The sequence below is a fragment of the Equus przewalskii genome, chromosome 7 (assembly GCF_037783145.1).
Source record: "Equus przewalskii isolate Varuska chromosome 7, EquPr2, whole genome shotgun sequence".
Lineage (NCBI taxonomy): Eukaryota > Metazoa > Chordata > Mammalia > Perissodactyla > Equidae > Equus > Equus przewalskii.
The window spans coordinates 9,733,392-9,761,171 of NC_091837.1; the positions used below are offsets into that span (position 1 = coordinate 9,733,392).

The 27,780-nt window shown below is 37.9% G+C and overlaps 2 long non-coding RNA genes across 2 annotated transcripts in view; one reads left to right on the plus strand and one right to left on the minus strand.

The window, feature by feature from the left end:
- The window catches only part of LOC139084714 (uncharacterized), a 35,183-nt gene extending 11,547 nt beyond the window's left edge, over positions 1–23,636 (plus strand). The window contains exon 2 of the long non-coding RNA XR_011542360.1: positions 20,624–23,636. This is a non-coding gene — a long non-coding RNA (uncharacterized lncRNA). The remainder of the gene's footprint in view (positions 1–20,623) is intronic.
- The window catches only part of LOC139084713 (uncharacterized), a 56,251-nt gene that overhangs the window by 25,903 nt on the left and 2,568 nt on the right, over positions 1–27,780 (minus strand). The window contains exon 2 of the long non-coding RNA XR_011542359.1: positions 11,311–11,395. This is a non-coding gene — a long non-coding RNA (uncharacterized lncRNA). The remainder of the gene's footprint in view (positions 1–11,310; positions 11,396–27,780) is intronic.

The following is a 27,780-nucleotide window of genomic DNA, read 5'->3' on the forward strand; positions in this document are numbered from 1 at the left end:
AAAAGAGAACTCAAAAGTCACTGTACTACTCTAGTTTACCAGAATATTCCCTCTAGCACCAAGTCTTATCTCTAATAGATAAGTAAGAGGATTCTACACGAGTGAAAACAGAAAATGCAATTACATTTTATTGCAAGAAATTTGGAAAACGTATTTTTAACAAAGTTAGCTATTCAAAAGTGTTACCTTAGGCTGTCTCTTAATAGCTCCTTTTCACAAGTGTGAAATTTAATGAAGGCAACAGCATTTACAAGCAAGACCAAAATGGTATCTTAATTACTAGCTGCATTTTCTTAGGCTACAAGAGATTAAATGGAAAGAGAAATTAGTTTTACAAATGGCATCATACATCTTTATGTTACCCACCCCCCTATCAAGTCACAGATGGTTATGTATCTCGAACTTCCTAATATTATAGGCAATTTTCTTTTTCTTGGGCACACCCAAATCCATCACTACTCTAGATTATATATTACTTTTGAATCATTTACAACGACTATCATAAAGATTTAACATTTACTGACCACACAAAATGACCTTTTCTCTTATTGGGCTTTACATGAACATGAAATTTAAGACTTGTTGAAACTACTGGCCTTGTCAGTTTGCAGTGTACTCAGTACATAACAGTTTGGAGGAATACCTTGACCTGACCTAACTAACTCTAATAAAGGGTTCCTGGCCCAGTTACTACTGACTGCCAACTCTAACAGCCAAAGCCTGGGATGAAGCCATGGCTAACATTACTGCTGCCTGTCACACAATTCATATCATAAATAAGGACTCACAAGGGCCCACATGGGACTGCTCTCCTCAGACGAGTGTCTATAAAACTCATGCAATTAAAAAGAGCCCAGAGATTTTGGGGGCTGGCCCCGTGGCCGAGCGGTTAAGTTCGCGGCTCTGCTGCAGGTGGCCCAGTGTTTCGTTGGTTCGAATCCTGGGCGAGGACATGGCACTGCTCATCAAGCCACGCTGTGGCAGCATCCCACGTGCCACAACTAGAAGGACCCACAATGAAGAATATACAACTATGTACCAGGGGGCTTTGGGGAGAAAAAGGAAAAAAATAAAATCTTTAAAAAAAAAAAAAAAAGAGCCCAGAGATTTTACTTTTAATCATGGCCGAGTAACTCCTATTGGACTAATAACTCCACATATAACAACTACAAACTCTGGACAAAATATCAAAAAAACAACTACCTAAAGCTACTGGAGAGCAATCAAAAGCTGGAAGATTCTAGAGTGTAGGGATAAGCACTTGGGTTGAGTTTTCCATTTTCTACTTTGGACAGGCCTCAGTCTGTGCCATGGCAAGAGGCTAAAACTCATATTAAAAAAAAATCTATAGTCCTACTTTCTTGTTCCAGAAGAAGGATTTTAGGGTAAATGTAGCAGCTGATGTGGAGGAAAATGCTACAAAGGGGAGAGCAAGAGAGGAGTCCCCCAAATTGTGTTCATAAACACTGTGTTTATAAATTGTGTTCACAAATCTATGGCTAACCCCTGAAGCACACACATGGAACGCAGACTCAGAGCAGCTCAGAAAATACCAAAGGAACAGAAACGAATCTGAGCTGCTGCCCACTGTGAAGCAGCTAAGAGTGTCCAGTTCCAGTTCAGCCAACCTAGTGGCCTGATTTTTAAAAAAGAAAAATTCAATACTCGTAGGAGGAACATAATAGAATCCAAAGTCTTTACAATATATCATCCACAAAGTCTAGGATACAAGCCAAATAAATGTACTTGACATAAGTAGAAGCAGGAAAATGTGAATCAAACTCAGAGACATTTAATGGAGACTGACCTGGAAAGGACCCCAGATGTTGGAATTTACATACGAGCAATTTAAAGCAGATATTACAACTATGATCAAGGACATTAAGGAGAATACGCTTGTCAGGAATGAAAAGATAAACTCAGCAGAGAAATAGAAACTATATAAAAGGAGTAAATGGACATTTTAGATTTGGAAATTACAATATCTGAAATAAAAGACTTCACTGAATGGGGTAAGAGCAGTTTGCAGATAACAGAAGGATACACGAAACTTGAAGAGACACCAGCAGAAATTAGACAATATTTAGAGAGAAAAAAATATTTAAAAAAAGTAACAGAGCCTCAGGGACTAGTGAGATAACATGAAAAGGTATAACATGAGTATAATCGGATTTCTAGGAGAGAGATTACAAAAGAAAAAAATGAATAATGGCCAAAAACTGACTCAATATGGTGAGAGACATAAACTTGTAAGAAGCTCAGCAAACCTCAAGACAAACACAAAGAAAAATATGCCTAGGTACAGCCATCATCAAAATGATGAAAATCAGAATTAAAGAGAAAAATCTTGAAAGCAGCCAGAGGGGAAAAAAACCCACATTACACACAAGGAAATAATGAATGATTCAAAATATCTGCTAACTCCTCATCAGAAACACAAAAGCCAGAAGAGATAATGGAACACTACCTGTAAAGTTCTAAAAGAATAAACAATAATAAATCTAGATTTCTATATCTAGCAAAAATATCCTTCAAGAGTTAAGGTGAAATAAAGAGAATTTTAAATTAAAAAAAAAACTAAGACAATTCATTGTCAGCATATCTGCATTACAAGAAATGCTAAAGGAAGATCATTAGGCAGAAGGCAAAGGATACCAGATAGGAACAGATCTCTACAAAGACATAAAGAGGGCCATAAATGGTAAATATGGGGGTAAACATAAAAGACTATTATTTCCCATTAATTTCATTAAAATCCATATGACTATATCACAAAAAGTGTAACATTGAACAATGGAGTTAATCATGTTTCTAGATGTATTATGTATGACAACTATATCATAAAGAATAGGGGAATGGAGTAAATGAACCTACATGGCTGAAAATTTCTTATATATTTATGTGCTGTGGTACATAAATTTTAACTCCGATTATGAAAAAATAAGTTTATACATTTTAATTCCTAGAATAACCACTTTAAAAAATACAAAGACGTGGGGCTGGCCTGATGGCATAGTGGTTAAGTTCCTGTGCTCTGCTTTGGTGGCCCAGGTTTGCAGGTTTGGATCCTGGATGCGGATCTACACACAACTCATCAAGCTAAGCTGTGGCAGCATCCCACATACAAACTAGAGGAAGAATGGCACAGATGTCCGCTCAGGGCCAATCTTCCTCACCAAAGGAAAAAAAAAAAACCCCGACAACAACAAAAAACAAAGAGGAATAGTTAAAAAGCAGAAACAAAAGAACAAAAAACAAAGAAGATAAACAACCATACCAATAATTACATTAATTGTTAGTAGACTAAACATTCCAAAAAGCAAAGGTTGTCAAATGGATAAAAAGCAGCTAAATAGTGTCTGTGAGAGATACACTTTAAATACAGACACAAATAGGTAGAAGGTAAATGGATGGAAAGTCATACCATTAAAAGATACAAAAGTATGAGATGAATGGAGTGGCTATATTAATATCAGATAATGTAGATTTCAAGATAAAAAATATTACCACAGGTAAAGAGAAAAATTTTATAATGACAACAGGTTCAACTCAACAGCAAGATGTAATAATGATAATGTGTATCTACAGATTAACAACTGGAAATTGAAAATTTTAAAGTAGTGATAGCATCCAAAAACATAAAATGCTTAGGCATAAATTTAACAAAACATGTTTCAGACCTTTACACTGTAAAGTGTGAAACACTGCCAAGAGATATTAAAGAAGACCTAAAAAATTGAAGATATACTTTGTTTATGGATTGGAAACCTCAATACTTAAGATGTCAGTTCTCCCAAAATTGATTAATTTAATCCATTCACTCAAAAGCCCAGCAGGTTTATTTTCATAGAAATTGGCAAGCTCTTTCTAAAATTTATGTAGAAATTGATGACAAAATAATTTTTAAAAAGAACAAAGATGGGGGATTGATTTAAAGATTTACTTTAAACTTATAATAATCAAAGCTGTGTGTTATTGAGTAAGGATAAACATATAGATGAGACTGGAGCAACTGAATATAAATATACAAAAAAAATGAACCTCAACCCTTACCTCATGCCACAGACAAAATTTTATTTGAAATGGACTGAAGACCTAAATAAAACAAATAAGACTACAAAACTTCTAAGAAGATAACATAGGAGAAAAATTTCTGCAACTTTGGGGTAGGAAAAGATTTCTTAGATAAGATAGAAAAAGCATGAACCATAACACTAAAAAAACTGAAATATTGGATTTCATCAACAGTTGAAATGTCTGTTCTTTAAAACAACACAAGTAAATAATACATTAAGTAAATTATGCATATATCAAAGAACCTATATCCAGAATATATATTTTTTTAAATCTTACAACTCAAGACAAAAAACAACACAATTAAAAGAATGGGTAAGGGGAAGATCCAAGATGGCGCCGTGAGTAGACCTCTTTGTCTCTCCCCCTTCGAGTCTACAATTATTTGGACACTTATTGCTTGACAAAGGATATCCAGACAGCATCTCAGGACGTCTGAGATACCCACGCGACTATACATCGGAAGGCAGACGGACTTTCCTCCAGGAGGATGTGGAAATAGGTGAAAACTCTCCGACCCCGACAAGCAGCCTAGTACCAGCAAGCGGCTTTCTTCCAACGGACGCCCCCAGAGGATCTACACACATCTAGGGCAGGAGCGAGCACACAACAGAGGAGCGACGGTGGAAACAGGTGACCAGAACCCTACCTAAACCCCCCGCAATTACTCCTAAACACAGAGGGAAACTTTGGAGTTGCACACCTGAGCCCGCGGGGAGACCACGCCTGGTGTTCGCGGCGCCCGGAGGGTCCCAGAGAGAGTCGCTGAGGGTACGGAGGTCTCCCAGCTGCCGTTGCCCACCCTGTGGGAGTAGGGATTGCCAGAGATCTCGGAGAGGACCGGGGCTGGGGGAACTTTCAAAGGCCGGCTCTGCGACCCGGAGGGGAAGCGCCGGAGTTCCGCCCGGGCAGCAGACAAAACTCTCTGTCTGCCATTAGCAGAGGGGCCATGATGAGCATTCATGGCTCCGGGAGAGGCCCGGAGAGAATCCCAGAGGGCGGGGCGACCCCCAGCTGCTGTTGCCCGCCCCGTGGGACTAGGGATTGCCAGAGATCTCGGAGAGGACCGGGGCTGGGGGAACTTTCAAAGGCCGGCTCTGCGACCCAGAGGGGAAGCGCCGGAGTTCCGCCCGGGCAGCAGACAAAACTCTCTGTCTGCCATTAGCAGAGGGGCCACGCCCAGCATTCACGGCTCCGGGAGAGGCCCGGAGAGAATCCCAGAGGGCGGGGCGACCCCCAGCTGCCGTTGCCCGCCCCGTGGGACTAGGGATAGCCGGAGATCTCAGAGAGGACTGGGGCTGGGGGGAGTTCCAGAGACCCAGCTTCGTAGCCTAGGGGGAAACCCTACAGGCTCACAGCAGCCTTAGGGAAAGCCTCTGCACAGCACCAGTAGAAGGCACCCAGCCGCCAGCCACAAGGCTGGAAGACCCCAGGGCAAAAGCAGCATAGCTAGGTGAACTAACCACAGACTGTAGAAGATGCCAATAGCTCTCCTGCGACCCGTAGAGGACAAGTGAGATTTTGTGGGTGCCGACAGCAACGGAGTGACAAATATAAGTGATCCCACCCCTGGCCGCTGGAAAAGCCCATAACACCGTTGCAGACCCCAAGGAGACAGCACATCTAGGTGGGCTGCAACAGTAGGCACCAGCAGCCTGAAGCCACCCTGTGACAGCCCCCACAGCAGAGGAGGGAATCCAAAGGGCCACTGTGGCTACGAAGAGGGGCCCAGGCCCAGTTAGCAACTACGGACAGGGTTCCTGGTTGGTGCAGTATAAACAGCTGCTCCCCCACCGCAGCAGCTGAAACAAGCGAAAGGAGCAACTAAACTCTATCTCCATGCGGAGGCACAAATCAACAACATCAAGCAATATGAAAAAATACATTAAATCTCCAGAACAGAAAGAAAGTAACAAATACACAGAAAACAATCCCAAAGAAAATGAGATATATAACCTAAATGATGATGACTTCAAAACAGCCATCATTAAAATTCTCAATGAGTTAAGAGAGAATTCTGACCGACAACTCAACGAGTTCAGGAGCTATGTCACAAAAGAGTTTGATACGATAAAGAAGAACCAAACAGAAATATTGGAAATGAAGAACACAATAGAGGAGATTAAGAAAAATCTAGATGCTCTGAACAGTAGGGCCGATAATATGGAGGAAAGAATTAGCAATTTGGAAGATGGCAATATAGAATTGCTGCAGGCAGAGGAGGAGAGAGAAGCAAGACTAAAAAGAAATGAAGAAACTCTCCGAGAATTATCAGACACAATTAGGAGATGCAACGTAAGGATTATAGGTATACCAGAGGGAGAAGAGAAGGAGAAAGGGGCAGAAAGCCTATTCAAAGAAATAATGGCTGAGAACTTCCCAAATCTGGTGAGGGAGATGGATCTTCAGGTGACAGAAGCCAATAGATCTCCAAACTTTATCAATGCAAGAAGACCAACTCCACGGCATATAGTAGTGAAGCTAGCAAAAGTCAACGACAAGGAGAAAATACTAAGGACAGCCAGGCAAAAGAAACTAACCTACAAAGGAACCCCCATCAGGCTATCAGCAGATTTCTCAGCAGAAACTTCACAGGCTAGAAGAGAGTGGAATGATATATTCAAAAATCTACAGCCGAGAATTCTCTACCCAGCGAAAATATCCTTCAAATACGATGGAGAAATAAAAACTTTCCCAGATAAACAAAAATTAAGGGAGTTCATTGCCACAAAACCTCCTCGTCAGGAAATCCTCAGGAAAACCCTCATTCCTGAAAAATCCAAAAAAGGAAAGGGGCTACAAAACCAAGAGCAGAGGAGATAAGTAGAAGGACAACAACAGAGAGTAGCAGCTCTACATCAGAACAGATTAAACCATGGGATGAGAAACAAAGGAAACTGAAGAAAACCGGAAAACAAGACACAAAATGGTAGTGGTAGGCCCCCACATCTCAATAATCACTCTAAATGTAAATGGATTGAACTCCCCAATCAAAAGACACAGAGTGGCAGGATGGATCAAAGAACAAGATCCAACAATATGCTGCCTCCAGGAAACACACCTCAGCCCCAAAGACAAACACAGACTCAGAGAGAAGGGATGGAGAACAATACTCCAAGCTAATAATGAACAAAAGAAAGCAGGTGTCGCTATACTAATATCAGACAAGGTAGATTTCAAAGCAAAACAGATAAAGAAAGATAAAGAGGGACAGTATATAATGATAAAAGGGACTCTCCACCAAGAAGACATAACACTTATAAATATATACACACCCAACACAGGAGCACCAAAATTTGTAAAGCAACTCTTAATAGAACTAAAAGAAGACATCAACAACAATACAATAATAGTAGGGGACCTCAACACACCATTAACACCAATGGACAGAACATCCAGACAGAAAATCAACAAGGAAATAATAGAATTAAATGAAAAATTAGACCAGATGGACTTAATAGATATATATAGAACACTTCATCCAAAAACAGCAGGTTACACATTCTTCTCAAGTGCACATGGAACATTCTCAAGGATTGACCATATTTTGGGAACCAAAGCAAACATCAATAAATACAAGAGAGTTGAAATAATATCAAGCATCTTTTCTGATCATAATGCTATTAAACTAGAAATCAACTACAAGAAAAAAGCAGAGAAAGGTGCAAAAATGTGGAGACTAAACAACACGCTTCTCAACAAACAATGGATCATTGAAGAAATTAAAGAAGAAATCAAATTTTATCTGGAGACTAATGAAAATGAGAACACGACAAACCAAATCATTTGGGATGCAGCAAAAGCAGTCCTAAGAGGGAAATTCATCGCAATACAGGCTCACCTCACTAAACAAGAAAAAGCTCACATAAGCAACCTCAAACGACACCTAACAGAACTAGAAAAAGAAGAACAAACAAAGCCCAGAGTCAGTAGAAGGAGGCAAATAATAAAAATAAGAGCAGAAATAAACGATATTGAAACAAAAAAGACAATAGAAAGGATCAATGAAACAAAGAGTTGGTTCTTCGAAAGAATTAACAAAATTGACAAACCCCTAGCCAGACTCACCAAGAAAAGAAGAGAGAAATCGCAAATTAATAAAATCAGGAATGACAGAGGAGAAATCACAACAGATACCAATGAAATACAAGAGATCATAAGAGAATACTATGAAAATCTATATGCCAACAAATTGAACAACCTGGAAGAAATGGACAAATTCCTAGACTCCTACAATCTCCCCAAACTGAATCAGGAAGAAATGGAGAATCTGAATAGGCCAATCACAAGTAAGGAAATAGAAACGGTAATCAAAAACCACTCCAAAAATAAGAGTCCAGGACCAGACGGCTTCTCTGGAGAATTCTACCAAACATTCAAAGAAGACTTAATACCTATTCTCCTCAAACTGTTCCAGAAAATTGAGAAAGATGGAGAACTCCTTAACACATTCTATGAAGCCAACATCACTCTGATCCCCAAACCTGACAAGGACAACACAAAGAAGGAGAACTACAGGTCGATATCACTGATGAACATAGATGCAAAAATCCTCAACAAAATTTTGGCAAACCGATTACAGCAATACATCAAAAAGATTATACACCATGATCAAGTGGGATTTATACCAGGGACACAGGGATGGTTCAACATCCACAAGTCAATCAACGTGATACACTACATCAACAAAATGAAAAACAAAAACCACATGATCATCTCAATAGATGCAGAGAAAGCATTTGACAAGATCCAACACCCATTTATGATAAAAACCCTCAGTAAAATGGGTATAGAAGGAAAGTACCTCAACATAATAAAGGCCATATATGATAGACCCACAACCAACACCATACTCAATGGACAAAAACTGAAAGCCATCCCTCTGAGGACAGGAACAAGACAAGGGTGCCCACTTTCACCACTCTTATTCAACATAGTACTGGAGGTGCTGGCCAGAGCAATTCGGCAGGAAAAAGAAATAAAAGGAATCCAAATAGGTAACGAAGAAGTAAAACTCTCGTTGTTTGCAGACGACATGATCTTATATATAGAAAACCCCAAAGAATCCACAGAAAAACTATTAGAAATAATCAACAACTACAGCAAAGTAGCAGGGTATAAAATTAACGTGCATAAATCAGTAGCATTTCTATACACTAACAATGAACTAACAGAAAAAGAACTCAAGAACTCAATCCCATTCACAATCGCAACGAAAAGAATAAAATACCTTGAGATAAACTTAACCAAGGAAGTGAAGGATCTATACAATGAAAACTACAAGACTTTCTTGAAAGAAATTGACGATGACATAAAGAGATGGAAAGACATTCCTTGCACATGGATTGGAAGAATAAACATAGTTAAAATGTCCATACTACCTAAAGCAATCTACAGATTCAATGCTATCCCAATCAGAATCCCAAGAACATTCTTCACAGAAATTGAACAAACAATCCTAAAATTCATATGGGGCAACAAAAGACCGCAAATTGCTAAAGCAATCCTGAGCAAGAAAAACAAAGGCGGCGGAATCACAATCCTTGATTTCAAAACATACTACAAAGCTACAGTGATCAAAACAGCATGGTACTGGTACAAAAACAGGTCCACAGATCAATGGAACAGAATTGAAAGCCCAGAGATAAAACCACACATCTATGGACAGCTAATCTTCGACAAAGGAGCAGAGGGCCTACAATGGAGAAAAGAAAGTCTCTTCAACAAATGGTGCTGGGAAAACTGGACAGCCACATGCAAAAGATTGAAAATTGACCAGTCTTTTTCACCACACACCAAAATAAACTCAAAATGGATCAAAGACCTAAAGATTAGGCCTGAGACAATAAGTCTTTTGGAAGAGAATATAGGCAGTACACTCTTTGACATCAGTTTCAAAAGAATCTTTTCGGACACTGTAACTCCTCAGTTGAGGGAAACAATAGAAAGAATAAACAAATGGGACTTCATCAGACTAAAGAGCTTCTTCAAGGCAAGGGAAAACAGGATTGAAACAAAAAAACAGCTCACTAATTGGGAAAAAATATTTACAAGCCACTTATCCGACAAAGGGTTAATCTCCATAATATACAAAGAACTCACACTGCTTAACAACAAAAAAACAAACAACCCGATCCAAAAATGGGCAGAGGACATGAACAGACATTTCTCAAAAGAAGATATGAATATGGCCAATAGACACATGAAAAGATGTTCATCATCGCTAATCATCAGGGAAATGCAAATCAAAGCTACACTAAGATATCACCTTACACCCGTTAGATTAGCAAAAACATCCAAAACCAAGAGTGACAAATGTTGGAGAGGTTGTGGAGAAAAAGGAACCCTCATACACTGTTGGTGGGAATGCAAACTGGTACAGCCACTATGGAAAACAGTATGGAGATTTCTCAAAAAGTTAAAAATAGAAATACCCTATGACCCAGCCATCCCATTACTGGGTATCTATCCTAAGAACCTGATATCAGAAATCTCAAGAGTCCATTGCACCCCTATGTTCATCGCAGCATTATTTACAATAGCCAAGACGTGGAACCAGCCTACATGCCCAGAAACTGATGATTGGATAAAGAAGATGTGGTATATATACACAATGGAATACTACTCAGCCATAAAAAAAGACAAAATTGGCCCATTCACAACAACGTGGATGGACCTCGAGGGTATCATGTTAAGCGAAATAAGCCAGTCACAGAAAGACGAACTCTATATGACTCCACTCATAGGTGGAAATTAGTATTTTGATAAGGAGATCTGATCGGTGGTTACCAGGGAAAAGGGGGGGTGGGGGGAGGGCACAGAGCGGGAAGTGGTGTACCCACAACATGACTAACAAAAATGTACAACTGAAATCTCACAAGGTTGTAATCTATCATAACATTAATAAAAAAAAAAAAGTGTGACCCCCATTTTCATCAGATAAGACATTTTTTAAATGCTGGAAAAATATACCTCAAAATTTAAAGTGTGCTGGACAACCGGTAATCTTTGTTTCCTTCTTTTTATTTATCTACCTTTTCTAAATGTTCAAGGAACATGTGTTATTTTTGTAATAAGAAACAATAAAAGGAAATTTTAAGGAATAAATGTAACAATGATACTAACCTAACTCTGACGAAAGTTTTGGAAATATCTATGCAAAGAAATAGATACATAAAAGAGGGTAATTCCAACCTGTTAAGTGATGTCCACAGCTTTAGTAAATTGCAGACTTGCCTTTTTCTCCAATACTTGGTCCCAGGGATCAGTCTGGACAGGAAATGGCAGAGTTGACCAGGGCTCGAACTCAGGTTCCATCGATCTAATCCGGAACCAAGAAAATCTTTCAGAATGCAACAAAGATCATTTTAGAAGCCAGATTACACTGGATCGTTTACCCAATATGCCTGTGTACTTCTTTCGAGATCTGACAACATCTTTAAACAAAACAAGAAGTATGCCATTTTGGTGACTCAAAAAAGAACAAAGACATAAAGAGCCTTCAGTCAACTTCTCTTCGCTCAGCTTCCCTGACCATACCTGGCTCACTCCCAGTAGAGGGGAAGGAAGGAAGAAGCCACAACGCTTCACCCACTTCCTCCTTTCCAGGGAAAGAGCAAGTAGGGATGTGGGAAGGGGTGGGCACCCAAGGGAAGCAAGGTTTCTACACGACAGCCCAGAGTGGGCTGTGGCCTCCAGAACCTTCCATCCCGTGGTTGGCAAATAGTGGTGTCAGTGCTCCTTCGTGACCTCACAGACCTTACCTCCCCCCACACCAGCCATTCTGAACCCACTTGAAGTTTTCATTTATTTTTTGCTTTGAACAAACACTCTGCGCTAAGTGAACACATTCACATGGAGTATTGGGTTTAACCATCACAAAAAGCCTGTGAACTTTCAGCTACAAGATGAACAAGGTCTGAGGATCCAACGGAAAACAGGGTGACTGTAGTTGGTAAGATTGTATTGTATGAATGAAATTTGCTAAGAGAATAGAACTTAAATGTTCTCACCCAAAAAAAAAGATAAATATGTGAGGTGATGGAGTGATGGATGAGTTAATTAACTAACTGGGAAGAATCCTTTCACAATATGCATGTATATCAGATCATCACAATGTACGCTTTAAATATCTTACAATTTCATTTGTCAATTATAGGTCAATAAAGCCGAAATGAAAAAATAAATTTTTAAAAAAAAAAGAATGGGTAAAATAATGGATTGAAGACTTGAGAGTAAGGCCTGAAACCATAAAACTCCTAGAAGAAAACATCGGTAGTAAGCTCTTTGACATCAGTCTTGGCAATGATTTTTTGGATTTGACATCAAAAGCAAAAATAAACAAGTCGGACTACATCAAACTAAAAAGCTTCCGCGTGGCAAAGGAAACCATTAACAAAATGAAAATGCAATCTACAGAATGGGAGAAAATACCTGCAAATCATATATCTGATAAGGGGTTAATATCCAAAATACATAAAGAACTCATACAACTCAATAGTAAAAAAAATCCAATTAAACAATGGGCAGAGATCAGAGCAGACATTTTCCCAAAGACGACATACAGATGGCCAACAGGTACATGGAAAGGTGTTCACCATCCCCAATCATCAGGGAAATGCAAATCAAAACCACACCGAGATATCACGTCACACCTGTTAGCATGACTATTATCAAAAAGACAAGAAACAACAAGTGTTGGAGAGGATGGGGAGAAAAGGGAACACGTGTGCACTGTTGGTGAGACTGCAAACTGGGGCAGCCACTGTGGAAAACAGTACAGAGATTCCTCGAAAAACTAAAAATAGAACTACCACAACATCCAGCAATTCCACTTCTGGGTGTTCATCCAAAGAAAATGAAAACAGTAACTCAAAAAGGTATCTGCACCTCTATATTCACTGCAGCATTGTGTATAACATCTAAGACATGGAAGCGACTTAAGTGTCCAACGATGGATGAATGGATAAAGAAAATGTGGTATAGCTACACAATGGGATATTATTTGGCCATAAAAAAGAAGGAAATCTTGCTGTTTGCAATAACATGGATGGACCTCAAGGGCGTTATGCTAAGTGAAATAAGTCAGAAAGAGAAAGACAAACACTGTATGATCTCACTTGTATGTGGAATCTAAAAAAAGCAAACAAGCTCATAGACACAGAGAACAGATTGGTGGTTGCCAGAGGGCGGGGGTGGTGAGTGAAATGGGTGCAGGGGGTCAAAACGTAAAAACTTCCAGTTATAAAATAAGTTATGGGGATGTAATGTACAGCACGATGACTACAGTAATAATACTGTATTGCATATTTGAAAGTTGCTAAGACAGTAGATCTTAAAAGTTCTCGTTACAAGAAAAAAATCTGGAAACTATGGTGATCAATGTTAAATAGACTTATTGTGTTGATCATTTTGCAATATACACAAATATGGAATCATTATGTTTTACACTTGAAATTAATGTAACATTATATGTCAATTATATCTCAATTTTAAAAAATGGGTAAAAGATTTGAACAGATACTTTGCAAATGAAGATGTATGAATGGCCAGCAAACACATAAGTCATCAGAGAAATCCAAATTAAAGCCACAAGGAGATAATTTTAACCATTGTGGTGGGTGGATAATGTTAAGACTGAGAACACCAGAGTTGATGAGTTTGAGCAGTAAGCAGAACTCTCATGTATTTGTGGTGGAAGCATAAGATAACACAACTACTTTTGAAATCTACTTGCCAGTTTCTTACTACAATCAATTCCACATCTAAGTATATATACAATAGAAATTAGTACAAAAGTCACTAAAAGACTAGGGTCACTATTTGTAAAAGTCAAAAACTAGAAATAACTCAAATGACTATTAACAATAAAATGGCTAAATAGTGCATATTCCTATCAGGAAATATTCTACAGTAATGAAAATGAACAAGCAGTCGTGGATGAATCTCACATAGTGCTGAGCTAAAGCAGCCAGACACAAAAGAATGCTCATTATTCCATTTATGTACAAGTTCAAACTCATGAAAAGCTGATCTATCACGACATGAGATGAGAGTGCTTCCCCCGGATGGCAAATACTGAGGGGCTACGAGGGGACTTCTGGGGTTCTGGGAGTGCTCTACACTCTTTCTTTATCTAGGGGAGGTTATGTGTTCTTATTATCAACAATTCACCAAGCAATATACTTATGACTTTTTTGCACTTTTCTGTATGCATGTTATATTTTAATAAAAGCTTTCCTTTCCTAGAAAGAAAAGATGTATCTCCTACAAAGGACCAGAAATTAGATGACTAACTTCTTCACCCTGACAATGAGAGCTAGAGACAGGCCAATGGTATCTCAAACACGCCAAGAAAAGACAAATCTCAGCCTGGAATTTTATAAAGTATTTTTTAAGAATGGAGACAAAATATAGACATTTTCAGACAAAAAAAATCATAATTTACCACCAACAGACCCTCATTAAGGTAAATTTTAGAAGGTGAATTTCAGCAAAAGTAAGATTATCCAAGATGGAAGGGCTGAGATGCAAAAGGGAATGATGAGCAAATATAGTGATAAATATTTGAGCAAACCCAAATAAATATCGATTGTAAAAAACAGGTTCAAAAATGTTTGATTTGTAAGAGAAAAATGGAATGGAACCAAAATAAAATCCAGTATATTGTTCAAACTCTTGTTCTAAGTTAGACCAAAAGATGACAAGGGGGAATAAAAGGAATACAAGCAATGAGATGAACCTAAAATTGCTGAAATAAATCTGTAACAAATGAAATGGACAAATGCACCAGTTAACAGAGTATCAGGATACACAAAAAATCAGACTGGGGGCCAGCCCAGTGGCACAGCGGTGAAGTTGGCAAATTTGGCAGCACAGGGTTGGCCAGTTAGGATCCCGGGGGCGGACCTACACACCACTTGTCAAGCCATGTTGTGGCAGGCATCCTACGTATAAAGTAGAGGAGGACGGACACAGATGTTAGCTCAGGGCCGATCTTCCTCAACAAAAAGAGGAGGAATGGAGGCAGATGTTAGCTCAGGGCTAATCTTCAGCCAAAAAAAAAAAAATCAGAATATGAACGTTAAACAAAGAATCTGGCTATAATCTGTTAACAAAAGCCACACTTAAACATAAGCTAAGATTGAAAGCCAGGGGATGGAAAACAATAGCATTTATAGGAGAAATTATATGATGTCTTGCATTTGCTTTAAAATATCCCCCAAAAGAAATAAATTGGGGAGAAAGAGTAGATGAAACAAGAATGCCAAATTGATTAATTGTGAAAGGTAGGTGAACACATGGGAATTCATTATACTCTTCCAATTCTGCATATGATAAAATTGCTTTTGTAATAATCAATGAGTTCAAAAAGACGAAGAGAAAGATACCCCAGGAGAATACTAACCCACAGTAACTTGGTACAGCTATATGAATGTCAGATAAAAGGTAAAAGCATTGCTACAGGGACATTACATATAATAAGAGTATCAATTCACCTGAAAGATGTAAAAGTTCTACTTTTTATGCACCTAGTAACATAACCTCAAAAGTATATGGCAAAAAATTGAAAGAACTACAAGGAGAAAAAAAATACATCAATCACTATATTGGGAAATTTTAACACATCTCATTCAGTAAGTGTTGGATCACACACACACACACACACACACATACACAAATCACTAAGGAGTTAGAAGATTTGAACACTGTAATAAACAAACTTGGCCTAATAGTCCAAAAACTGGAGAAAACAGATTTTTCAAGAATATGACCTTTACACTCAAAATTAGAAATGAAAGGGGAGACATTACAACTGATATTATAGAAATACACACAATCCTAAGAGACTACTATGAATAATTATATGCCAACAAATTACATAACCTGGAAGAAATGGATACATTTCTAGAAACACACAACCTAACCAAGACAATCAGGAAGAAATAGAAAATCTGAACAGACCAGTAACAAGTAAAGAGATTGAATGAGTAATCAAAAAACTCTCCAAACAGAAATTTCCAGGACCAGATGGCTTCACTGGAGAATTCCACTAAACATTTAAAGAATTAACACCAATCCTCCTCAAACTCTTCCAAAATACCAAAGAGGAGGGAACACTTCCAAACTTATTCTACGAGGCCAGCATTACTTTGATACCAAACCAGACAGGGATATCACAAGGAAAGAAAACTACAGGTCAATATCCCTGAATATAGATGCAAAAATTCTCAACAAAATATTAGCAAACCAAATTCAAGAACACTTTAAAAGAATTACGCACCATGACCAAGTCAGATTTATACCTGGGATGCAACAATGGTTCAACATATGCAAATCAACAAATGTAATACATCACATCAATAAAATGAAAGATGAAAACCACATGATCATCTCAATAGATGCAGAAAAAGTATTTGACAAAATAGAACATCATTTCATAATAAAAATCCTGAACAGACTGGGTATAGAAGGAACATACCTAAACATAATACGGGTCACATACGACAAACTCACAGCTAACATCACACTCAATAGACAGAAATCGAAAGCGTTTCCTCTAAGATTAGGTACAAGGCAAGAACGCCCACTTTCACTACTCCGTTCAACATAGTACTGGAAGTCCTGGCTAGAGCAATTAGGAAAGACAAAGAATGAAGAGGCATCCAAATCAGAAAGGAAGAAGTAAAATTGCTGTTATTTGCCGATATGATCCTATATTTAGAAAATCCCAAAGAATCAGTCAAAAAAACTGTTCGAATTAATCAATGATTTCAGTAAAGTGGTAGGATACAAAATCAACATACAGGAATCAACTGCATTCCTTTACACTAATGTTGAAGCATACAAAAAAGAAATAAAACCATCCCATTCACAAGAGCATCAAGAACAATAAAATACTTAGGAATAAATTTAACCAAGGAAGTGAAAGATCTGTACAATGAAAACTACAAAACTCTTTTTTTTTCCTGAGGAATATTCGACCTGAGCTAACATCCACTGCCAATCTTCCTCCTTTTTCGTATGTGAGCCACCACCACAGCAGGGCCACTAACAGATAAGAGGTGTAGGTCCATACCTGGGAACCGAACCTGGGCTGCTGAATCAGAGCCGCCAAACTTAACCCCTAGGCCACCAGGACCGGCCCTAAACTACAAAACTTTGCTGAAAGAAGTTGAAGAAGATACAAACAAATGGAAAGACATTCTATGTTCACAGATTGGAAGAATTAATATTGTTAAAATGGCCATACTACCCAAAGCCATCTACAGATTAAATGCAATCCCCATTAAAATACCAAAGGTATTCTTCACAGAAATAGAAGAAACAATTCTAAAATTTGTGTGGAACCAAAAGACCCCGAATAACCAAAACAATCCTGAGCAAAAGAACAAAGCCGGAGATATCATCCTTCCAGGTTTCAAACTATACCACAAAGCCATAGCAATAAAAACAGTATGGAACTGGCACAAAAACAGACACATCAACTAATGGAACAGAATAGAGAGCCCAGAATTAAACTCCAGCATATATGGTCAACTAATATTCAACAAGGGAGTCAATACGCAATGGGAATTTCCAATTGGGAAAGGACAGTCTCTTCAACAAATGGTGCTGGGAAAACTGGAGAAACACACACAGAACAATGAAATTGGACGCCTATCTCACACCACTCACAAAAATTAACTCAAAATAGATCAAAGACTTAAACACAAGACCTGATACCATAAAACTCCTACAAGAAAATGTAGAGAAGTTTATCAATATTGGTCTTGGCAATAATTTTTTGGGCATAACACCAAAAGCAAAAACAAAAGAAAACATCAACAAATGGGACTGCATCAAACTCAAGAGCTTCAGCACAGCAAAAGAAATAATTACACAACAAAAAGACAACGCACAGAATGAGAGAAAATTTCTGCAAAGCATATATCAGACAAAGGGGTTAATATTCAAGATATATAAAGAACTCAGTCAAGTAAATAACAAAAAACCAAACAATCCAATTTTAAATATGGGCTGAATAACTAAACATACATTTCTCCAAACAGGGCATCAAAATGGCCAACAGACACATGAAAAGATGTTCAACACCACTCATCATCTGGGAAGCGCAAATCAAAACCACAATGAGCTATCACCTCACACCTTGTCAGAATGGCTGTCATCAAGGAGAAAACAGGTGCTGGCAAGGATGTGGTGAAAGGGGAACCCTTATACATGTTGGTGGGAATGTGAATTGGTGCAGCCACCATAGAAAATTATATGGAGGTTCCTGAAAAACTTAAAAATAGATCTACCATATGATCTAGCAATTCTGCTTCTGGGTGTATACCCAAAGGAAATGAAAACAGGATTTTGATGAGATATATATATGCACTCCCATGTTTATTGCAGCTTTATTCACAATAGCCAAGATATGGAAACAACCCAAATGTCCATCAACGAACAAATGGATTAAAACAATACGGTACATATAAATACTAGAATATTATTTAGGCATGAGAAAGGAAGATATTCTCCCATTTGCAACAACATAGACGGACCTTGAGCACGCTATGCCAAGCAAGATAAGTCAGACAGAGTAAGACAACTACTGTATGATGTCACTTATATGTATGTGTAATCTAAAAAAGTTAAACCTTTAAAAAACAGAGAGTAACTCACAACTAGAATATACAACTATGAACTGGGGGGCTTTGGGGAGAAGAAAAAAATAACAGAGAGTAAAATGGTAGTTACTGGGGGAGGGGCTGGGGGGGGGCAATAAGAGCCATGGTGTGTAAGGATATAAACTTGTAACGAGTAGTAAATAAGCCATAGAGATCTAACACACAGTATAATGAATATAGACAATAACATTGCACTATAATTATGCAATGTGATCAATATTGCTACATTAGCAATATTATATAAATGTGTCAAAGTAACATATTGTACACCTTAAACTTATACAATGTTACATGTCAAATTTATTCAATTAAAAAAAAAGAATAAGACCTTTAAAAAAATGTCAAACATATAGAGGACCTAGAAAAGAGTTTGATATATGTCAGAGTTAGCATATACGTTAGAGGAAAGAGTTACATAAATGATGCTAAGATCATTTGTTATCTACATGGGGAAAAAACCCACTGGATCCCTACACCTCATACCGTATACAAAAACTAGGTCCAGGTAGACTAAAGACCCAATGTAAAATGTGAAACTTTAAAACTTTTAGAACATAGAATAACTTTATAACTTCTGGATAGAGAAGTGTATTATTTTTGAGATAATACATTGATAGCTTAATCTATAATAATCTTCAGGGAGGAGGCATGAAATAGGAGAGACGGAGATGAATCATATAGGTACATATGGGGGCTTCAGCTTTACTGGCAATGTTTTATTAGCTGGTAGGCACACAGATGTTCATTACAGTTCATATGTCAGAAGTATTTTACAAGAAATTCTTAAATGTAAGAATAGAACGAATACTTGTCTATACTACTGCAATAGATACTATGACAACAGTCCTATCATAAGATTAAGGATTAGAGTGAAATGAATTAGAGTATATCTATGTAAACAGAAAAGAAAAAGATGTTAGGGGCCGGCCCAGTGGCGCAATGGTTAAGTGCGCACGTTCCGCTTCGGCGGCCCGGGGTTCGCCAGTTTGGATCCCGGGTGCGGACATGGCACTGCTGGGCAAGCCATGCTGTGGTAGGCATCCCACATATAAAGTAGAGGAAGATGGGCATGGATATTAGCTCAGGGCCAGTCTTCCTCAGGATAAAGAGGAGGATTGGCAGCAGTTAGCTCAGGGCTAATCTTCCTCAAAAAAAAACAAGAAAAAGAAAAAGATGTGAACAACTTAAGAAAGAAAATCCTAGTTAGAGGACAGAGGAAGTGGGAGTAATTAAGAACATCTCTGCAGATATGGAGCCTAAGACAATGAGTAGAAAACCAGTCTTTGTATAGCATCTACTATATGTTATATGCTTTAAAAAAGTCTTCCACTTAATTTTATGAAACTCTTAAATTATATATTATTACTATTTCACAGATAGGACTCAGATACTATAAGTAGTATGGCTAGAGTTTTCCTGGCTCCAAAGCCAATATTCTTTATATTATAACATGCTGCAATTAACAGAAATGGTTCAGAGGGGAAGCCAGCAACACATGCATATATGTGGATGATCATCAAAGTCTTTAAAAGACATTTGCACACAACGAAAATTATATGGTCTTTGAGTACAGTAGTGGTAGTTGCCTCACTCAGATCTAGTTAGAGACCCAGCCTTAACCAAATATTCACAAGATGATAGTGGTTCTTCAACACAGCACAGCTCTGCAGACATAAAATTAAACTTCTTGAGCTACTATTTTAAGCATCATTTGCCCTTCTCTGTAAACTACTACCTGAATCTCACGATACCACCAGTTTTCTTCTTAAGCCACATTCTGCCATAAGGTATGAAATGGGGAAAATTCAACATCTATTTCAACAATAATAAACATTTTCTTCAGTAAAATATTGAATGATCTGAATTCTTTTTCACAGATGTCTGCCTGTCACTAAGTATCATCAGCATCTCGTATACGTGAGGGCCTCAATAAATGTTTCCTGAACGGAAGAATGAGAAAGCAAATGAACGCGTGCACGTAAAACATTACAACTGGCCTCCCTGCCTTCATCCCAGCTCGCTGAGATTCCCCAGGTGACTAAGTGGCATCTCTCTTCTAAGTTGGGAAAACCTGAAGCAGCTATTTCCAAGGCCCTTTAAAGCTCTTAAAATTCTAGGATTTTTAAGTCAGTATGTTTTAAAATACACACTTTAATCAAATAATTTAGCAACAAAAATTCTGATTCCTTTAAATCATAAAAATAATGAAATAGAAAATTTATAGAATTTCGTGTAAGGGAACTGCAAGCAGGATAGAGAAGAGAAATATAAGATAGTAGTTTTCTAGTGGGAACCAGGATTTTCAGTGTTGAGGAGAGGAGATAAAAATATAAAAGAGACTAAGTGAAAACTCCATAGTCCTGGATTTGAGTTAGGATAAATGAGCATAAATTCATGAGGTACTTTACCTTTTAAAAAAGCTATTTTTATTATTTATTGGTTTCTAATTATTTTATTGAGGTTACATTTGTTTATAACGTTGTGTAAGTTTCAGGTGTACATAATTATATTTCGGCTTCTGTATAGCCTGCACCGTGTTCACCACCAAAAGTCTAGTTTGCATCTGTCACCATACATATGTGCTCCTTTACCCCTTTTGCTCTCCTACCACCTTTCCCCTGTGGTAACCACCAATCTGTTCTCCTTGTCTGTTTCTCCGCCACGTGAGTGAAATTATACACTGTTTATCCTTCTCTGACTTATTCCACTTAGCATAATACTCTCAAAGTCCACACACATGGTTGCAAATGGCACGATTTCACCTTTTTTATGGCTGAGTAGTATTCCATGGTGGGTGGGTGTGTGTGGATTTATCTATGTATCTCACATCTTCTTTTATCCATTCATCCACTGAGCCCTCATACACTGCTGGTGGGAATGCAAACTGGTGCAGCCACTAGGGAAAGCAGTATGGAGAGTCCTCAAAAAATTAAAAATAGGGGCTGGCCCCATGGTTGAGTGGTTAAGTTCACACACTCCACTTCGGCGGCCCAGGGTTTCATCAGTTCGGATCCTGGGCACCGACATGGCACCACTCATCAGGCCATGCTGAGGTGGCATCCCACATGCTGCAACCGTGACCCACAACTAAAAACACACAACTATGTACTGGGGGGCTTTGGGGAGAAAAAGGAAAAATAAAATCTTAAAAAAAAATTAAAAATAGAAATACCATATGATCCAGCTATTCCACTTCTGGGTATTTATCCAAAGAACATAAAAACACTAATTCAAAAAGATATATGCACTCCTATGTTCATTGCAGCATTATTCACAACAGCCAAGACTTGGAAGCAACCCAAGTGCCCATCAGTGGATGGATGGATAAAAAAAGCTATTTTTATATTTGTACAATTTATAATTTGTACGCTTGGAAATTCTATTATTTATACATAATACCTATTTAAAACAAAATGTTAAACTACATATTGAGATGATATGTAAATTTCAGTTACAAAATATAATTATATTGTGTTCATGTCATATTTAAATGACATATATTTATGCATTATCCATATATTTGTACAAAATTTTTTTAGCTCTAGCTACCAAAAAGGCCTAAAAACAATGCCCAACCCATTAGCCATGACATACCTAGCACAAGATTGTGCTTCGGAAATACTATTTGCCACTAAAAGAAACTAAGGTTTCCTGGCAAAATGACAGATTTCAGTCTGGGACAGCAGAAAATGTACAAGATCAGTCTTTTCACACTAGATCTTGTCACACCAGATACAAGGAAATTATCAAACACTAATAGGAACACATCAAAAGGACTCAAGAGATGAGCTGAAGAAGCTGGACTGGCCAAAGGTAAAACGGTCTGAGCAATAATGATAAGAATAGTAAATGAAATAGAAACCAGTTCTTCAAATTTGTTTAAATTGACACTAAAACATAGCAATTGATCACTGTTAGAGGATGACAGGAAACTAATTCTCATTTTGAAAACTGATTTAAAAAAAGGGGGGGAACAAAAATCAAAGTTTTATTCTGCCTTTCCTATATAAACTGTACTATATGTATAGAAGTATTCCCGCCAATTAATCAAGAATGACTCAATAAGAATGTCGCCATTTTGCAATTCCCAATAACTTAACAGATCTAGGCTTTTAGCAGTAATGGCTGCTTTGACTGCAAAAAGAGACAATAGAGGGGCTGTGGTTAAGTGTGCACATTCCACTACGGTGGCCTGGGGTTCACTGGTTCAGATCCCAGATGCGGACGTGGCACCGCCTGGCACGCCATGCTGTGGTAGGCATCCCACATATAAAGTAGAGGAAGATAGGCACGGATGTTAGCTCAGGGCCAGTCTTCCTCAGCAGAAAGAGGAGGATTGGCAGCAGTTAGCTCAGGGCTAACCTTCCTCAAAAAAAAAAGAGAATAGAAAATGTGTCTCCTGATGAAAGAGCACATTAGCACATTACCACCTATGAAGTAAGTTTGCCAAAAATACTGCCACTGAACCTGACCAACCCTGAAGATCTAAAAGCAGCAAAATCCAGAGTGTGGAAAATTCTACAGATCAAACAACCCAATTTCCTCAACAAATTGCATGAGGAAAAAAGATAGGATTACACGTAGATAAAAAGAAGCAAACACTAAACCCCATAGTTTGGGGGGATGCATACTAGGGTGATCGAAACTATAAAGAAAGGCAAGGAAGTGATTCCTATAACAGTCAAGAAGGCAGTTACTTTTGGGGGAGAGAGAGCTGTGACTGAACAGGGTATATGAAGAACTTATGGGGAGACTGGCAGAGTTGTATTTCTTGACCTGGTGGAGATAACAAGTGTAGTTCTCCCTATAGTAATTAATTTGTTTTATGTAACTTTTTTGCATCTGTATTATATTTTACAATAAACAGTTCTTTTTTAAAAAGTTTGAAAACATGTTGGAATAGTTCGGGGAAATGGGTACTCTCACTCATTGCCGGCGGGAGCGTAAAACGGTACAGTCTTTAGGGAAAACAATTAGGCAAAATCTGTAAAAATTATAAATGCACACACCCTTTGACTTAACAATTCCACTTTCAGGAATTTATCTTACAGTTAGACTTACACATATGTGAAATACAAAAGGCTATTTATTGCAGGACTCTTGTAACAGCAAACTACTAGATACATCCCTATTGGCTACCAATAGGAGACAAATTAATAAATTATAGTGCACTATACAATGGAATTATCATGCACCTACAAAAATGAAGCGGCCCAAAGTGATCTACAGATTCAATACAATCCCTACCAAAATCTCAATGACTTTTTTGCAGAAATAGAAAAACTCATCCTAAAATTTGTATGGAATCTCAAGGGATCCTGAATAGCCAAAACTATCTTGAAAAAGAAGAACAAAGCTGGAGGACTCACATTTCCTGATTTCAAAACTTACTAGAAATCTAAGGTAATCAAAAGAGTGTGGTACTGGCATAAACACAGCCAGAGAGATGAATGGAACAGAACAGAAAGCCCAGAAATAAACCCTTTCATATATGGTCAAATGATTTTCAACAAGGGTGCCAAGACCATTCAATGGGGAAAGGACAGTCTTCTCAACAAATGGTGCTGGAAAAACCACATATCCACAAGCAAAAGGATGAAGTTGGACCCTATCCAACACCAGATACAACAATTAACTCAAAATGGATCAAAGACCTAAATGCACGAGTTAAAACTATAAACTCTTAGAAGAAAACACAGGATGAGAGCTTCATAGCCTTGGATTTAACAACTATTTCTCAGATACAGCACCAAAGGCATAGGCAATAAAAGAAAAAATAAATTGGACTTCTTGAAAAATAAAAAATTTGGGCATCAAAAGACAGTATCAACAAAAGATTTATCAACTGTTATAAGAATGCAACCCACAGAATGAGAGAAAATATTTGCAAATTGTGTATCTGATAAGGGATTAGCATCAAGAATATACAGAAAACTCCCAAAACTCAACCATAACAAAAAAAATACCCAGTTTGAAAATGGGCAAAGCACTTGAATAGATATTTCTCCAAAGAAGATAGACAAACGGCCAATAGGCACACGAAAAGATGCTCACATCGTTGATCAGGGAAATGCAAATCAAAATTACGATGAGCTAGTACCTCACACCCATTAGGATGGCTATCAGGATAGAAGCATGGTGGCTGCCAGGGCCTGGCTTGGGAAAGGCATCAGTGGAGTTACTGTTTAATGGGTACAAAATTTCAGTTTTTTTATGAGATGAAAAGAGCTATGGAGATGGGTACACAACATTATGAATACATTTAATACTACTGAACTGTACACTTAAAAATGGTTAACATGGTAAACTTTAGGTGTATTTTACCAAAAGAGAAAAAAATGAGGAAAGAAAACTTAATTGAAATGGATCTCAGACCTAAACATAAAAGGCAAAACTTTAAAATTTCTAGAAGGAAACACAGTAAAACAAAATCTTTGTGACTTTGGGGTAGGTAAAGATTTCTTAGGTAGGACACAAAAAGCATGAATCATAAAGGAAAAAAAACTGGTAACTTAAGACTTGCTCAGAATTTAAAATTGCTGTTTGAGACATACCATCAAGAAAATGAAGAGGCAAGCTGCTGACTGGGAGAAAATATTGGCAACATATACATCTGAGAAAGGACTCGTATATATAAAGAACTGAGAAAGGACTAGAACATATAAAGAACTATTATGACTCAATAATAAAAAGACAAACCAATTTAAAAATGGGCAGAAGATTTGAACTGATACTTCACAAAAGATGTACAAATAACCAATAAGCACATGAAAAAGTGCTCAACAGCATTAGTCTTCAGGAGACTGTGAATCAAACTACAATAAGATCCCACAACATGTCCACTAGAATGGCTAAAATGTGTTGACGGGCACATGGAGTAACGGGACTCTCATACATTGCTGGTGGGAACGTAAAATGGTGCAACCACTTTGCAAATCCACTTGGCAATTTCTCCTCGAGTTAAACATGTACTTGCCTTATAATCCAAGAGAAAATTTCCCAAGAGAAATGAAAACATGTATCTACAGAAAGACTTCTGCACAAATATTCGCAGTAACTTATTTTTAACGGCCAAACACTGGAGAGAACTCAAAAGTCCATCAACAAGTAAATGGATAAAACAAAATCCAACATATAGATATAAGGGGCCATCACTCAGCAATGAAGAGGACTGAACTACTCACAACATCAATGAATCTCAAAAACATTATCCTGAGTGAAAGAGGACAGATACAAAAAAATACATGTTATATGATTCAACGACAAGAAACTCTAGAAAAGGCAGGTCTAATTTACAGGCACAGAAAGCAGTCCCATGCATGCCGGGCTGGGAGTGTTGGAGGACTGACAGGGAAGTGGCACAAGGAAACCTTTTACAGCAATGGAACTGTCATGTATCTTGACTGTGGTAATGATTCCCAGAAGTATATATTTGACAAAACTCTTCAAACTGTATACTTAAAATAGGTGCATTTTATTGCATGTAAATTATAGCTCAGTAAAGTTGATTAATAGCTGCACATGAGAAGACATAAACAAGATTTCTCCTTTACAAAAGAGAAATAATAATAGTACCTACTTTATATGTGCTGTGATGAGTAAATGGGTTAGGGTTAGCATTAAATCACGTGAAACACTTATGGCCTGGCATATAATAAAAACTCAAAAAATGTTAGATAAGATTTTCTTAAAGATAAATAACTTTGCACAACAGAGTCACTACAAACCAGTGGTTCTCAACCAGGAGCAATTTTTCTCCCCAGGGAACACCAGGCAATGGCTGAAGACATGTTTTTCCTTCTTCTCCCCAAAGCCCCCTGGTACATAGTTGTATATTCTAGTTGTGAGTGCCTCTGGTTGTGCTATGTGGGATGCCACCTCAGCATGGCTTGATGAGCGGCGCCATGTCCACATCCAGGATCCGAACTGCTGAAACCCTGGGCTACTGAAGCGGAGCACATGAACGTAACCACTCGGCCACAGGGCCAGCCCCTGGAGACATTTCTGATGGTCCTGATTGGAGGGGTGCTACCGGAATCTAGTGGATAGAGGCCAGGGATGCTGCTAAACATCCTACAATGCACAGAACAGTCTCCACAATAAAGAATTATCTGACCCAAAATGTTAATACTGCAGAGGTTGAGAAGCCCTGCTGTAAGCAAAGTGACAGAACAATCCACAGATGGAAAGAAAATACATAAAGTGCACATAATCAACACAGAATTCAAATTCAAAATGGCTATATATACCTTCCACAAATCAAAAAGAAAAAAAAACAAAACCAATAGGAAAATGAGCAATAAATAAGAACATGGTCAGTAAATATGGAAAGATCTTCACCCTGCAGGGAAAAATAAAGTGAATACGTGAGATAGCATTTTAAAACCAATAACGTGCCAAAAATGACAAATTCTGACAATACCAAATTTGATGACGATACAAAAGAACAGAAATCTGTATTATGCTCTGCAGGTGAAAGGGTAAACTACAGCTATATCTGGTTACAGATATGAATGGTACGTACACATACATGCATTCTTCTTGCATTAGGATGAATAGTGATTGATAGTTACCACTAGGGATGAAGAGGAACTTAACTATATCTTAATTCAAATTGCTGTTCTGCTCTCTGAAAGGTGTAACCTTCCACATGATTCCCATTCATTGGACATCTATTACACACCAGGCAACATGTAAGATAGACACTTTGCATACTTCATATCTTTTACTCCTCACAACAAATCTATGTTGTGGATATCAGGAGTTCCTTTTTATAAATGAATAAATTGTGTTTGTGAGATTAAGTAATTTACTCAAGGTCACAGCCAGCAAGTGGCAGAGCCAGGATTTAGGCCAAGGGCTGTCTACTACAAAGCCCAAGCCTGTCCCTTCCATGGTGGTACAATATTATGACCTATGCCCTCATGTTTGACAAAATTAAAGCATTTTTGGGAATATTTCTAGTTTTCATAGAAATAGTCTCAATTGGTAACTCTGGAATGAGATGTTACAGAAAACAGGATGGCAAGATGCA